Source organism: Ambystoma mexicanum, chromosome 4p (genome assembly GCF_040938575.1).
Source record: "Ambystoma mexicanum isolate Mex_15411 chromosome 4p, UKY_AmexF1_1, whole genome shotgun sequence".
Classification (NCBI taxonomy): Eukaryota; Metazoa; Chordata; class Amphibia; order Caudata; family Ambystomatidae; genus Ambystoma; species Ambystoma mexicanum.
Window position 1 is genome coordinate 521,178,714 of NC_090927.1, and position 17,355 is coordinate 521,196,068.

Consider the following 17,355-nt stretch of genomic DNA (forward strand, 5'->3'; position numbering starts at 1 on the left):
GGCTGGGGGGTGGGGGTGGTGGGAGACATGAGTTGGACATGGGTGGGGGCCTGCTGGCAGGTGCCCCACAGTGCTGGGGGGTGGGGGTGGTGGGAGACATGAGTTGGGGCCTGGTGGAGGCTGCCCCTGCACTGCTGGGGTGTGGGGGTGGTGTGAGACATGAGTGGGGGCCTGGTGGAGGGTGCCCCTGGTGGCTGGGGTGTGGGGGTGGTGGGAGACATGAGTGGGGGCCTGGTGGAGGGTGCCCCTGGTGGCTGGGGGGGTGGGGGTGGTGGGAGACATGAGTGGGGGCCTGGTGGAGGGTGCCCCTGGTGGCTGGGGGGTGGGGGTGGTGGGAGACATGAGTGGGGGCCTGGTGGAAGGTGCCCCTGGTGGCTGGGGGGTGGGGGTGGTGGGAGACATGAGTGGGGGCCTGGTGGAGGGTGCCCCTGGTGGCTGGGGTGTGGGGGTTGTGGGAGACATGAGTGGGGGCCTGGTGGAGGGTGCCCCTGGTGGCTGGGGGGTGGGGGTGGTGGGAGACATGAGTTGGACATGGGTGGGGGCCTGCTGGCAGGTGCCCCACAGTGCTGGGGGGGTGGGGGTGGTGGGAGACATGAGTGGGGGCCTGGTGGAGGGTGCCCCTGGTGGCTGGGGGGTGGGGGTGGTGGGAGACATGAGTTGGACATGGGTGGGGGCCTGCTGGCAGGTGCCCCACAGTGCTGGGGGGTGGGGGTGGTGGGAGACATGAGTGGGGGCCTGGTGGAGGCTGCCCCTGCACTGCTGGGGTGTGGGGGTGGTGGGTGACATGAGTGGGGGCCTGGTGGAGGGTGCCCCTGGTGGCTGGGGTGTGGGGGTGGTGGGAGACATGAGTGGGGGCCTGGTGGAGGGTGCCCCTGGTGGCTGGGGGGTGGGGGTGGTGGGAGACATGAGTGGGGGCCTGGTGGAGGGTGCCCCTGGTGGCTGGGGTGTGGGGGTGGTGGGAGACATGAGTGGGGGCCTGGTGGAGGCTGCCCCTGGTGGCTGGGGGGGTGGGGGTGGTGGTAGACATGAGTGGGGGCCTGGTGGAGGGTGCCCCTGCACTGCTGGGGTGTGGGGGTGGTGGGAGACATGAGTGGGGGCCTGGTGGAGGGTGCCCCTGGTGGCTGGGGTGTGGGGGTGGTGGGAGACATGAGTGGGGGCCTGGTGGAGGCTGCCCCTGGTGGCTGGGGGGGTGGGGGTGGTGGTAGACATGAGTGGGGGCCTGGTGGAGGGTGCCCCTGCACTGCTGGGGTGTGGGGGTGGTGGGAGACATGAGTGGGGGCCTGGTGGAGGGTGCCCCTGGTGGCTGGGGGGTGGGGGTGGTGGGAGACATGAGTTGGACATGGGTGCGGGCCTGCTGGCAGGTGCCCCACAGTGCTGGGGGGTGGGGGTGGTGGGGGACATGAGTTGGACATGGGTGGGGGCCTGCTGGCAGGTGCCCCACAGTGCTGGGGGGTGGGGGTGCAAGGGGACATGAGTTGGTGTTCATTAGTTCAAGGAGACATGTGCCTTTGCTGGGGGGCATGCCCATGTTGTGTGGGCTGCCTGCGGGACATGACCAGGGATGCAGGGTAGTCCCCTGTGGTGTGGGCTGCCTGCAGGGGCCGTGGAGGGTGTACAGGGTACACCTGGGAGGACCCACACTGTCAAATCACATGTGGGACTCCCCGGCGCCCCTGAAATACACATACCGTGCAGAAATCGCGTGTAAAACTTCCCGCGCACCCCTGAAATACACGCGCCCAGGCTATTCGCGTGTGGAACTTCCCGCGCACCCCTGAAATACACGCATCCAGGCTATTCGCGTGTGGAACTTCCCGCGCACCCCTGAAATACACACGCCCAGGCTATTCGCGTGTGGAACTCCCCGCGCACCCCTGAAATACACGCGCCCAGGCTATTCGCGTGTGGAACTCCCCGCGCACCCCTGAAATACACGCGCCCAGGCTATTCGCGTGTGGAACTTCCCGCGCACCCCTGAAATACACGCGCCCAGGCTATTCGCGTGTGGAACTTCCCGCGCACCCCTGAAATACACGCGCCCAGGCTATTCGCGTGTGGAACTCCCCGCGCACCCCTGAAATACACGCGCCCAGGCTATTCGCGTGTGGAACTTCCCGCGCACCCCTGAAATACACGCGCCCAGGCTATTCGCGTGTGGAACTTCCCGCGCACCCCTCAAATACACGCGCCCAGGCTATTCGCGTGTGGAACTTCCCGCGCACCCCTGAAATACACGCGCCCAGGCTATTCGCGTGTGGAACTTCCCGCGCACCCCTCAAATACACGCGCCCAGGCTATTCGCGTGTGGAACTTCCCGCGCACCCCTGAAATACACGCGCCCAGGCTATTCGCGTGTGGAACTTCCCGCGCACCCCTCAAATAAACGCGCCCAGGCTATTCACGTGTGGAACTTCCCGCGCACCCCTCAAATACACGCGCCCAGGCTATTCGCGTGTGGAACTTCCCGCGCACCCCTGAAATACACGCGCCCAGGCTATTCGCGTGTGGAACTTCCCGCGCACCCCTGAAATACACACGCCCAGGCTATTCGCGTGTGGAACTTCCCGCGCACCCCTGAAATACACGCGCCCAGGCTATTCGCGTGTGGAACTTCCCGCGCACCCCTGAAATACACGCGCCCAGGCTATTCGCGTGTGGAACTTCCCGCGCACCCCTGAAATACACGCGCCCAGGCTATTCGCGTGTGGAACTTCCCGCGCACCCCTGAAATACACGCGCCCAGGCTATTCGCGTGTGGAACTTCCCGCGCACCCCTGAAATACACGCGCCCAGGCTATTCGCGTGTGGAACTTCCCGCGCACCCCTCAAATACACGCGCCCAGGCTATTCGCGTGTGGAACTTCCCGCGCACCCCTCAAATACACGCGCCCAGGCTATTCGCGTGTGGAACTTCCCGCGCACCCCTGGAATACACGTAGCCCGCTCCCCCAGGCCCAATCGCGTGAGGAACTTCACGCGAACCCCTGTAATACACGTAGCCCGCTCCCCCAAGCCCGAGCGCGTGAGGAACTTCACGCGAACCCCTGTAATACACGTAGCCCGCTCCCCCAGGCCCGATCGCGTGTGAAACTTCACGCGAACCCCTGAAATACACGTAGCACGCTCCCCCAGGCCCGATCGCGTGAGGAACTTCACGCGAACCCCTGTAATACACATAGCCCGCTCCCCCAGGCCCGATCGCGTGTGAAACTTCACGCGAACCCCTGAAATACACGTAGCACGCTCCCCCAGGCCCGATCGCGTGAGGAACTTCACGCGAACCCCTGTAATACACGTAGCCCGCTCCCCCAGGCCCGATCGCGTGTGAAACTTCACGCGAACCCCTGAAATACACGTAGCACGCTCCCCCAGGCCCGATCGCGTGAGGAATTTCACGCGAACCCCTGAAATACACGTAGCCCGCTCCCCCAGGCCCGATCGCGTGATTAACTTCACGCGAACCCCTGTGATGCACGTACCCTGCAAATCGCGTGTGAGACTTCCCGTGCACCCCGGTATACACGCACACGTATTTTTTGTCAGCGGGTGTCCGTGTTTGTGGGTACCCCTTTGCACGTCATTTTTCCTGGAGGGCCACAGTATGGGACATTCATCATGGCAGTATATAGGTGCTATTTGTTGGCGCACCTTTTGGCGCACATTTCTTACAGCCGCAGAGACGCTACCGCCTGCTTTCTTGTGGCGGTCGTGTTTGTGCCTGTGCGCTGGTTTGAGCGTGCGCTTTTTTGCCCTATTCTATTCCATGAATACGTGTTGTAGGCGAGCGTGTGGGCGTTCCGCGCACTTGTGCCCTGTACTTCCCCCGTGACGCCCACGTTTTGGCAAGTTGTTCCCCATTCCGAGTGTTACGCCCGTGTTCCGCCTACTTTTGTTGCGTGCGCCGCGCTATGTGCGAATTTCGCTGTGGCCTGTGCGATTTTCGCTGTGACCTGGCGCACGCTGTTAGATGGCCTGTGCGCCAACGTGCGCCGCGCACTTTTTTATCGCACATCCGCTGGTTTTCTCGCGCACGGCCTTCCATGAATCGACGTGCGCTGCTTTTCGTGCGATTTTCGCAATTGCACTGCGATTTTCGCTATTCCACTGCGATTCGCACCTTTTTGCCCACTTGCGCCGCGCTAATTATTCCATGAATCGGCCTGTCAATCTGTTGGGTCTTCGTGGACAAATTCTATTATTTGAATGTCTTTCGTAGAAATCTGTCTTGTGTAAGGTATACATTGGAGGAGGGTCAGGATGTTGTATCTGTTTAGGATAAAGACCTCCTCTCTGTCAACAACTCTTTCAGCCTGAGGCATCTAGTTGAATCTCTTTTGTTGCTTCTCATTGATGAACTTTGATTCTTCCTTAAGTCACATTTAAGTATGTGCTCCCGTTTTCCATCTCTATTAAGTGTGTTTAGCGAACCCTCCGCTTTACCTTCTTGTTTCTTCTGGCGGGCCTCTAGATTATATCCTATCGATTGTTTCTTAGGAACCCATATTTGTTCCTCTCTTATCAAGCTCCTTCTTTATCCAGCTCTGATTCTTTGCTGGCATTCATTGTTTGTAATATTTACCCTGCCTTTTCTCTTTTGTAAGCCAGGGTTAAGTATAGAATTCAGGCCTTGCAACCCTTGGTGGGGTGTTCTGTTTAGCTGTTATTTTGTTCACTACTGGGAGGCTTTTATTAATATAGGGTCCAGCACTTATTTCTTCATCTTCCTTAATTGATTATACCGAGATGTTTGTCAAAAAAGCTGAAATGTCTGAAGCTGTTTGATCTTCTACTTTAGGTGTAGGGTCCACACTGGCTGGGTCCTGTTCTTTTTCCCTTTTTTCCTTACTGCTACCTTTCTTTTTGGGCAGGGATGTTTCTGTATGTGGTAGTGATAATGTTCTGAAATAGTTTCTGGAGTCGTTGGATTTGTTCAGGCTACTTTTCTTTGTTACTTTTCAGCTTATCCTTGAAATTTAAAGCTTTCCCAGCAACCTTTTTTCCTGTTTTCCCTCTTTTGCTTACACCAAAGAGTGGGTAGATGGATGATGTTTCTGATACTTCATTTAGTATTGCTTCAGAAAATTCTAGATCTGGTCCACTAACAGGAGGGGCTTTGCTGCTATGATTTTTTGCTAAAGCTTTCACTCGACTATTTATTTTGGCTGCTAGCATGTTCCTTTGTGATCATATGGCCCGAATGAGTGTCCTTAGGGTGGGGAGCAGATGTTACATTTTCTGGGATTTCTATATACTTCTCAGAAGGGTAAGTGGTACTGAGCATTCAGTAGTGGGGACTTGGTCTGATGTTTCCTCCTATTGATTGGTACCAGCAGTGGGCCTCACTCTAGTGTTATTCGTTTCCATGATGAACCCTTCGACATAGACCATCTTCGATTGTAACATTGCTAAAAGCGTAGTGTGGTCTTTTAGGGTATCATTGATACCTTCATATAATTTTGCAATGGGGGCCATTGCAATTGTAACCACTGACATCTGGCAGAACAAGTCTTGGTTCGCTTTTCCTTTCTCTTTGTCATTTCCTCTCCTGTCTCTGTTTTCCTTTAGGTGTCCCGCTTTTGAGTGGACTATATTGGATTGACAACCTAAGGAGCGCGGGTCCCATTTGGGGACCGACTGTTGTTGCTGGCTTGGTTTTTTCATTACATAGGACTCCATGTCTGATAGGGTGGGGTGAGTTCAGGGCTAGTATCTTCTGTATTGAGAATCTCCTCTTCTCTCCCCATATCCATTTCTTCTGGGGCTTCTATGTCGCTATAATCATCACTGATTGTCGTGTGTACCATGTTCCCCCTCCAGGCTAGGTTCCTTTGTAATTCTCTTATTGAAAGGGTCTTTCTCATGGCTTTGTCTATGCCTTTCATTTTGTAAGGCAAATTGACTCTTTGTGCTAGAAACATCTGTATTCCTTGGGGGTTGTTCTCCCTGTCCCATTTCACTCACTTTTATCTGGCTACTCATTTATCTAATCGGTTGTGTCTCTGATTGTTTGGGCAAGGATAATATGCCTACATTTATGTCTCTATCCATAGAGTTAGAGCTTGGTCTCTTTTGAGGGGGGGTTCATCATGAACTGGAGTATCTTGTTTTATTACTTTCGGACTTGAGTGCTCTCTTGTCGTTTTTCCTTCGTCCTCTAGAGTCCCTTCCACTAATTGATTATCTGTAAATTCAGTTAAATGTGATCTAGCGTCAATGACAGTCTATACTACCCTCTTCAACATTTCAGGTGGGCGTTCACTGTCCTGTTTTTTTGTCTCTGGCTATTTCTCTTTTTCCAGGTACTAGGTTCCTTCCACCTCCACCCGGGATCAGATGTGGACGTTCCATGGATTTCAGTATTTGTCTGAGATGAGGGGCTGCTGGTTTCCCCCCTCCTAAGATCTGTAAGGCAATTTCCAATGGCTGGCACCACTTCTGACCCGTAGATGCTTGTTTTCTGGGTTTCTCTAGTAGTTAGTGCGAATCTGTCAATACGCTGTTGGTGTGTGTGAAGTCACTGCCTCCTGTTTCCTATCCCTCCCCTATATTAGGGTACTCCTTCTCTTCACTCGGGGCCCCTTGCTCACTAATTTCCCACAGTTGCGGGTTTAATTCGATTAATTCGTTATTCTAATTTTCAACCTGTATTTTGTCGTTTAGTTTTTCCTGTATGGATTTATAGAGTTTGTTAGCCCCTGCACCCCCTGCTTCCCCTATGCCCTGGTCCTCTGTTTCATCTCGCTTGACTGGCTCGCCTGGCTCATGTAGTTTGTTTGCCTTGTCTAGCTCCCCTTTCTTAGTTTTTCCTTCCATGTCATCCTTTTTGTTGAGCCCTCCCCCGGGGCTCACAGCTAGGGGTTTTATCATTAGGGCAATGCCCCTTAGGGGGAGGCATGGCTTTTTCCAGTATACACTGGGTCTTTGTTACTAAATAGTGTAGATCTAAATCAATTGGACTTACCAAAATGTTAGTGATCCATCTCACATGCTGGAATAACTTACCGGGATGTCGCTGATGGGGGAGTGTCTCACTTCACTCTCTTCATTCAGGTGTGGCACATTTGGCCAGGCAAGGGCTTTGGCTTCAGGTTGTCTTGAGCCGGGCGGGCACTCTGCAAGCTCTTAAGTCTTTCTTATTGATGTCCTCTCTCGTCCCGATTGAGGTGTTTCTTATCATTGTTGTTCACTTCACTCAACCGGCTCTGGGCTCCCACTCTGGCTAAAGTACAGCGTTTCTGTCTCCTCACCTGACTCCGGCGCCTGACTCAACGCCTGACTCACCACACAGGTGCTCCGTGTCTGGGGCTAGTTCTTATAGTTAAAGTGGCAGACATTTTTCTCCAGTTACTTTTTCTGACCCACTTTTGCTCAGTTTCCGGGCATGATTTCTTGGGTCACCAAAGCTGTCAACTTGTCATGTCAATCTGGCTGAATCCCTGGAGAGCTCAAGCATGGGATTGTGGTTCCTCTCTTGAAAATGCTGTCCCTAGATGTTTCTGTTCTGGCTAACTTTCGGCCCAACTCTCTTCTCCCTTTCTTCATGAAATTACTAGAAGCTTTGATATCTGCTATTCTCTCCTCTTTTCTGGAAACTTCCTCTCTGCTTGACCCATTTCTGTCTGGGTTCTGACTGGGGCAAAGAAACAAGAGTGTCCTGGTATCCATTGTTGATGATCAGCCCAGGCTGCTTGATGGTGGGCGAGTGGGTGCCCTGTTATTACTTGATCTGTCGGTGTCTTTCGGCACTGTCGACCACTCCATACAACTATCCATGTTGCCTCACAGGCTTCTCAGACCCTGTCTTTACCTCCTTTGCTGTTGCTTGCTTTATTGTCGTGTCCCTCAGGGCTTTGCCCTGTCCCCTATGCTTTTTAACATCTATGTGTATCCTCTGGTTGGTTTCATCCGGTCTGGTGACTTCAAGTGTTACTCTTACACTGATGACACCCTGATTCTGGTTTGATTAGATCTTGACCAGGCTGAGGTGTCGTCCCGCTTGCATGACTGCCTGGTGGCCGGGAGGGGCTGGATGAACAACAATTGGCTTTAGCTCAACAGGAACAAGACTGAGGCTCTGGTGGAGGGTACCCCTTCTGACTTGGTTTCCTGGTCCTCCTTCTTCTGGTCACCTGCATTGGGTGATTCGCCTATTCCAGTGACGGTAGTGAAGAATCGTGGTGTCTATATCTTGTCTTCACTTTCCATGTTTCCTCAGGTGAGTGCAGTCTGTAAAACAGGTAATTTACTGTTGAAGGTGCTTCATAAGGTTTTGCCATTCTTACATGCTCATCTGCGCCCAGCAGTAGTAGCCTTATTCGTCACAAGTCGCTTAAACTAATGCAATGCTTTGTATTTGGCCCAGCCTATTGGCCTCATTCAATGGCTGCAGCAGTTACAGAATCTTGCCGCCCGAGTAGCCACCTCTACCCCTTATATCTCCCATATTAGCCCGGTATTACGATCCCTCCACTGGCTTCCAGTGGCTAAAAGGATCATGTTTAAATCTCTCTTTCTGGTCCATCTGGTGTAGTATAATCTGGGAGAAGACTGATAAATTCTCACCCTACATTCCAGGGAGGGCTCTCTGCTCAGGTCATGCCTGTTTGGTTGCCATACCCAAATTTCACCTTTGTAGGGTTGTCAGGGGTCAGGCCTTTTCTGTGTCTGCCAGTAACCTTTTGGACAACCTCCCAGTTGCCCCTAGGAGTACCAAAAACCAATTACAGTCCTGTTGCATTCTTAAAACTTTGCTATTTTTGCTATGGTAGGGTTTCACAGCTTTGCCATAATCCAAGCACCAAGATGCCCTTTGGGTGCACGTGCACATTACAAGTTTAAATAACACAACATAACATTATCGGCTCCATTTAGTTACTCACTATACGGCTCCTAATAACAATTCTAAAATATTCTTTAAACATCTTTTGCATCAGATAGTGTTTCCTGAAGGTTTTCATTGCACATTTTAACAATAACATTTCTGTTTTATTCTGTCAACATTGCTTTGCAATAATTTTTCCTAACTTGTTATTAAATTCATAGACATACCCTTTCCATTTTTGTAACTACCAAATGTCTTCTTTGATAATTACGTGGATCAATTGGTCACTTTTCTCTAATAGAGAGTGCCAACGCTTCTGTGCTTTGCTGCTCCCAAACTGATCCATATCTAACATTTATATATATGTCTTTTTTATCTTTATTTCTTTACTTGCATGGCCACCGGGCATATTCAATGAATATTATCCTGAGAGGCATTGCATATTTTTTGCTAACCAGGAAGTAAGCAATACATGAGCGGTGTCTGGTTAACAGAAAAAAAACTGCATTTAATTTTCTGTTATGTTATTTTATGTCATGTTATGTTAGCAGAATTTATAAAGCGAACATACGCCCAAAGGCATAATGGCGCTGAGGAAGCCTGAATCATTTAGTAACAAGGAAGTGCATTAGAATAGCAAGGTTTTCAGTTTACGCCGAAAAGCAAGGTGATCTGCCATCTTCCACAGTTCAAGAGGGAGGTTATTCCAGGCCCCGGCTGCCACAACGGAGGAGGCATGACCCCCAGTGTGGGTGCACCTAAACCGGGGATATTTGGAAGCACCTTCGTTAAAACCCGAAGTTTGAAATTACCGGACTTGCAAACTGCTGCCACCTATTCATCCATAGTCAGGGAAGCAGAGATTTTTATTCCCAGATTTCTTACTGAGAGGACGGGGGTGGGAAGAGGGCCCAGGGAGGAGGGCCTGAAGTCCTGTGTCCAAAACAGGTGGGGAGAGGTGGTACCCACCACTAGGACCTCAGTCTTACTGGCATTGAGCTTAAGTCAGTTAGAGGTCATCCAACCTCGTAGTTTCTCCAGGCATTTCCTTAGATGGGCTGCAGTCTCATCGTGCGATAGGTCCAGACGCACCAGAATCTGGGTGTCATCTGTGTATGAATAAAAACAGAATCCATGGGACTGAAGGAGGACCAACTGAAGTCTCAAATAAACATTAAACAATATGGGGGACAATGCAGTATTAGGAGGAATCAGAGTCATGGCCTCCTCATTTATAGTGTTTTGAATGGTAGATATTTTGTTCACAAACAAGGACAGGGAGTCACATAGTGCCTGGGAGGGGGGCATCAAGGGACGACTCGATGTTGGGGTTGAGAGTGATTGAACTAAATCAAATAGTGTCTTAGGCTTGATGTGTGCTTCTTCTACCGTCTGGCTAAAGTAGGTATTCTTAGCCTTAATGATAGCCCTATGGTATATGCCAAGCAAAGTACGAAAGCGACTTTTTGCTTCGCAAGAGTGGGTGGTGCGCTATTTCCTCTCAATTTGTCTACATTAGAGTTTATGCGCTCTAAATGCCATGGTAAACGATGGCTCTGTTGATGTTGGCTCTTCATAAAGCCATTAAGTTAACATCTGAAAACACTGCATCATTTTTTTTTTTATGTGTGGTACATATTTTTAATATTTTTTTGGTACTTTTGTCTTTAATGGGACTCAGTACATTTTGAAGTCTTCCACTAAAATGCTAATATGACTTCTTTCAAAATTATACATGAGTCTATTTTGTCCATATGTTGGTCAAAATATCCAGCTCCTATAATGCTTTGATTTCTGACTGTCAGATTGATTATCGCCCAATTTCCCCATTTGTCAGCTTTGTGTTTATTGGTTTATGCTCCCAATGTTGTCTCTTAAATATTGGCAGCCCTGTTTCGATATCTCTTGCCGACTTTCTCTTTCCACATTATAAGCTCTTTTTATAACTTGTCAGTCTGTAATCTTGTTATGGGTGGCTCTTGTAAAATTGCAAAATTTTTAGTTCTTGTTGTAGTCAAACTTTGTTTTGTCTAGCATTCCAAGACATTTTAGTCACTGTTCGATCTTGCGCTTCAATTCATTTTGTGAGATACAATATTTCTCAACCAACCTTCCCCTAATATATTTTCAATTTCACCCTCTTCATTCCTTCTCTGCTTCATCCCTTCTTTCAACTTGAGTATTACTCATTTTCACTCTCTCTACCCTCCTCCCAACTCCCTTTCATCCTTGGGCCCCACAAACAGGGTGCAGGAAACACATACAGGTTTGGGCTGTGGTGTTTTGAAATGTTCCCTATCATTCTAATTGCCCCTTTTCTGATTTGGGCTGCATCGGGTTATGAAGCCAACATTAGCCTACCTCTGTTATATGACTCAAATCCTTCTCCTCTTTTCTCAGGCATATTTGATTCAACTGACAATTTTTTCAGAGTGTTTAAGTTTTAGGGCATCAAAAACATTGATAACCTGATTAGTTTCTGATCCATATTTGTCTATATTTGATTTGAAATGTACCTACCTATAAATGCTTGTGCCCCATCTCTTTAAAATAAGTCTATCCATGTGTTCAGTTTTCACCTTTTTTAAACTGTAACGTGACAAAGGACTGGTCTGATGACACTTGTGAAACCACCATGTTGAATCCACACATGTCTCTTGCTTTTGACTTGGATTGACTAATTGGTTTTAAGTTGACTTAATCTTACCAGTATTCTATGGGCTTTATGTTATTAGTTTTTCCTGGTTGTGTCTCAATGAACACTTTGAATTTTCTCTAGTAGTGTTTCACCATCCTCCAGTAAACTTGTGTCTTTTAGAATCATATTTACTTACTTACTTGCATATGTCCCTGCGATTTGGAGTGAAAATGTATTTTTTATAATTCCGCTTATAAAGAATATTGCTTTAGAAAGACAACGCTGAGACCACTCAGAGCGGTCTTTCTAAAGTAAACTGTCATGCCTCTGGTACAGACAAGTGCACGCAGGGGCTGGCAGGCACATCCAGGCTTGACCGAAGCCATGGACATAGCAGGTAAGTAGTGTGTGTGTGAGGGAAGTGGGGGGTGGGTAGTGAAGTGAATGGCCGGACGGGAAGCAAATGGGTACTTGGGAGGACATCCTGAATTAAAGAGTAATGGAGGGGGATAGGTGGGCAAAGAGGGCAGGGGAGGAAAAAGTAAACTAGCATAGGCTTGAACTCACCTCCCGAACTCTGCCGTTCACCCGGGAGGATCGCTGGCATCCTTGAAACACAATGTAGCCTTCTGCTTTGGCCTTTGCCATGTATCTTTTGCTAGCTTTTGTAGGCAACGACCTCCTGTAGAGAACTCCTGGGGTTCTCGACCCGCTGCTCTCATCCCTTGGTCTGTCGCTCTGCTCGAGTAGGTTCGCCTTCACCCCAGAAGTTCTCCTCTTACTCCTGTTCCACCTTGCTCAGCGTGTATTTCTAGGTTCCGCCTTTTATTTGTGTCACAAGAGCTAATTGATATCAGGTGTATGCACGTAAAGTCAAGTGACCGAATTAGTTGGACATGTCCAGTGCGATGTATAAGAGTTAGTCTTGTTACTCTCAGACGCCCTCTTCCTCAGCCCAGAGTTTGTGTAGAAATGGGGGGGAGGGGTGGAGAGCTGATTCAGCCACATTTTATGTTTGAACACTGATTTTTCCTTTTCAAACATATCTCCTTTATACACTTTTTGTACAAGAGATAGGGCAGGCATTAGGTTTTTATTTTTTTTGTATAGGCCATTTTTATTTGACAGACTCCACTAGAACTGTTTTGTTTATCTTTTGATGCTCGAGACTACTCCCATCCTAGTGTTAGGGCAAAGTGGGAGTTTTTCCAAACTAGAAACTTTAATAATTGTTTTACAAATTGCATCTTTTGTGTCAGTGTCATACTTGTGTTACCATGACTCCCCTACAAAGTGCACTTCACTTCTTCATCTGAGCTTCATACCTTTAGGTGACAATGTTGAGAGCTGAATATATCTCCTGTTTGTCATCTATTTAATTGTAAGTAATTAAAGGCAACCCTTGTTAAACATACAAACTATACACAATTTAACATCATCTAAAATAATGTTTCACCAATTCATCCAAAATTGAAGCATCTCAACCATTCAGAAGATTAAACTGGCCCTTTAATAACAGTGGACACCTTAAAAAAGTGTCAAGTGCGTAATTTATCTGTATATGTTCAGCCATAAAAAATAACGTTGTCTGCTGACTGAGAGGTTATATTATATTTTAACAACCTTGTTCTCAACAACGTTCTCCCAAGAAATGCTGCAGATATTCTATACTTCTTCTAGGACACGTACTGTGCCCATCAGCGTTAACAACTCCACAGCTTCTAGGTCTTATATTACATTTTAAAGCTTTCAAAGTGCCGTACAGTTATGTTTCGTATTGCAGTACAGCTCATGTGAGTTAAACATTCCCCACTTGCAAAATAATGTTTAACCTGAGTGTATATACCATTAGAGTTCATTTAAAAGCACTCTCCCATTCCCTTGAGCACCACTTTGGTTAGCCTCAGCAATTATGTTCTGCCTAAGTTCCCACAAATATACCCACTCAGTTTAAGAGGAAAACTAAATAGGTTTCAATGAAGGAAATCTCCTTCACATTTATTTCACAAAAACTCAGCCGAAATACTCATGGCATTTTAATCAACCAAACTTCTTATATGCATACATTTGGGCCAAACCATGTTTCCAAAAGTATGCCTCAAACAGGTGTGCACTCCAGAACCCCTAAATAGATCATGCAAATGTATTTTGCAAAACTTTAAAGTTATACATTTTTCTAATGCCCAATAATTATGTGTCATATAAGAAGGAAGATGTCATAATATTATGAAGCTCAATACAATTCATAAGAATCTGTTCACCATATGAAAAATGCATGTGCAATAAACCACTCAAACTCTGGTGGATACATGTTATTAATGCAGATCAATGTGCATTCCAAAGCCCATTATTAGGAAACGTGATACCTACTTAACCATACTTTTTAACCACGCTCACCTCTATTTTATTTAAGCTACCTGCCTAAGTAAGAACATGTACTTTTGTCAAAATGCCAAATTGAATGCTCACAATAATCAGCCAGGTAGCATTACATCTAAGAAAGCTGTGTCATCGGTATTAAAATTGCATTTCACCACATTTTGTTTGGGAGAATTGTACCACTCTTTTTTACCGTAAATGTATATATAGGGGGAGTTTCAGTTAGGTATTTAGTAAGGTGGGTGGGGAGAGGTGTAAGGTGGGGTGTGGTTCTCCCCCCTTTTTTGCAGTAAATAAAAGTGGCAAAATTGGCGAAAAAAAATGGCAAATTCAGTTTGGCAAAAGAAATGTGCAGAATCTTCATAGATCTGCATTGGCAGGGCAATCAGGGACCGGTTTCTAGTACCATTTGACTTAAGAGGGACGGCAAGGCCTTTAGCCAAATCAACATCTAAGTTTGATAAATATAAAACTTATAATAAAGGGGGCGATAAAACTCCTTATGATATGACATGATATGGCATTTATAACGCACCTATACACAAGTGTTTCAAGGCACGACGAGGGAAGGGAGGGGGAACAGATGGAGGACAGAGACAACAATCTTACTAGGCTAGGCCAGGTGACATTGAGATCGCGCAGGGGAAGGGGGAAGGGGGCAGTACAGTTCATGGGATCGACAGTAAAAATAAATAGAATAAATAAAAGCAATAAGTAACAAGTGCCACCAGTTGGTGGCAAGTGCAGACATCAGGTGTCAAGTGCTGGTAGGGGAATGTAGGGAAACAAAAAAACAGTCCCCAGGTGCGGGGGCTACCTTAGAGGCAGTGCAGGTGTGCAATTGGCAGGGGAGGGGACCTGGGCCCATGATCAGAGGGTAGCCAGGAGACCAGTGCATTTTAAGTTTTCAGCCAGAAGTACAGCAGGGGAGAGGAGGAGAAAAAGCAAAAGCAATAAGGAACGTTTTGAGGTGCTTCCTGAAGCAGAGATGGTTCTCCTCGAGTTTCAGGAAGGCAGGGAGGATGTTCCAGAGGGTGGCCCCTGCCGAAGAAAGAGATCTACCCCCAACGTGTTAATTAGAGAAGCAACTGACCCTGAGGGAGTTGGAGGCGGATGATCGAAGAGCTCGAGAAGGAAGATATTTAGGAAGAGAGAGTTGAAGGTATTGAGTGCTGAGATTTCAAGCCGGGATAGATATGATCCCTGGGTTTGAGGCCAAGGACAAGCCTCGCAGTCCTGTTCTGGATGTGTTGCAAAGGGTGGAGTGCCCCTTTAACATCTTGGACTGCCTGTTACTCCTCTACCAGACCATATTATATCTGACAAATCATTATTTGACATTGCAGTAACATGAAACGGCCCTCTGGCAATCCTATTTTAATTCAATTTACCCCAGGGCATATATATATGTTTTCAGAATTAAATGCTTGACTCAAGTCCACATATGCAACATTTAAGTTGGCTCCAGTACTACAAATGAATTTCTCAGTTGAGCTGGACAGTTCCAAGCAATGATCACCTGTAGATATCCCAGCCCAAATACCTTACTGACAGATGGAACAAATCTACTCTGTTCATAACAAGCTTGCACCCTCATTGCAAGCCATTTCTTCAAGGTTTTACGCAAAATGTCCAGTAACAAATTAGGACATTATGGATCAGAACGGTCAACCTTTTAGACACGGCCACTATAATGCCTTTTGTCCAGGAAGAAGGAATGAGCATTGATGTAACGACTACATTAATTACATGTTGTATTACTGGTGACCTCCAGTCAGTGTCACGAGTATATGTATCAGATTTTAGTCCATCAGGATCTTCTGCTGATCCGGGCTTAATACACCAAGATATACGTCCATGTCCTCGATCATTGGACCCAATATTGTTTGCCAATCCAGGATGCACACCAAATATTGCAAGTTGCAGCATAATGCGCCCACCAGTGCAAAGGTGAAATCTGACAATATGACATTAAACTACAATCTAGGTCATACACCAAAAGGCATTATCCCAATTTGTTATAATCTCTGCAAATTACTTCAATTGGCTCCTGATGTAGGCTTGTTTTTTTTAAAACTATACAATGATTCTATACTCCCTCTTTAAACTAATCATTTTCTTCTTTATTGTCATATGTAATTTACACCTGACTACTCCACACTATGCAACAAACTAGGCTATACCCTCTCTTTTATATGCTTTTCTTAATAAATAAAAAATAATTTATCTTGCAGAGATGCAGTCAGTAATTCCAGGGAGTTAATAATTTACTCAGGTGTTTCCACAAAAGAGCTAGATAACAAAAGCTGTGGGAAACCGGCTGTCTGCTCTAATGCCATGTTTAGGGTTTGTGCTTTTCAGAAATGTCTTGGATAACGAAATACGCCTCTAGGCAACTACATTCTATCACAACTAAAATTGTTCGAATTGTGCCAAGCAGCCTCCATCAAACATTCCAAAATTAGGAGACCATGGTTATTCCACTGTCATTCTTTGCCTACAACCGTGCTAGCCTTCTACCAAAAATGTACATGAACAATTAAACAACCTTTGTTGGAATACCCTGCTACAGAGAAAGGTTTATTCTCATGCAAATATTTATTTAATTGTTGCATGGCATTGGCATGCCTACTCATAACATTAGTCAGTAATTTAAAACTTCACCAAGAACACAGATAATATTACAATTTTAAAGACTATGTTATACGTAAGCCGGTCTGGAAATAAGGTGCTGAGTCTGCCGGTAGGGGCTGTGAACTACCGGCAGGCCTGACCTGCCAGTAGTTCAGGCCCCTACCCACAGATAAATCACTGATGCACCGGCACCGTTGCTAACAGTGCCGGTTCTTCAATGTTCCCATTCCTGTGCAGTCCTGTGGGACTCCACAGGAATGGGAATTTACCGTTCTGCTGCTGCCCATTATTTCCCAGTATTACAGGGATATCCGGTAGTGGAAACGGTAAACCCAGGTTGCTGGTAGGCGGCCGGTGCCCCCGACTGCCTACCAGAAACCTCATAATAAAGGCCTATGTGTAAGTGAAACATTTAAATAATCCATTAAAAAGCTATACACTTTTTGGTCTAAGTAAACCTCTGAAAGTAAGATGTTTCCTCCTCAACCTTTGGTCAAAGATAAGTATTTGATAAAAGAAACCTCTCTCTCCTATTTCTTTTATGAGTTCCGATCTAATGATCAAAAACCCTCACACTTGCTTTCTACATCTAGATTGTTCATGATTAATGTCAAAAGCCAAACAGATGTTCTACCCTTTTGTATTCTGTCTTGCATTCTGAGAAACATTTCTACATTTGGATATTGTACACTCAGGGCACCTTTGCTTCATACTCTATTTTCTATTTTAATTTGGGTGGATAGATCCATTCTGACACAAAATGGATGGGCTGAAACCTGCTGTAATACTCAGTTGATTATCAATGATTGGTGCACCTAGCCTAAACACATATTTCTCAACCATATTACACATTGCCAAAGGTACATAGTCAATTCCTATCGAA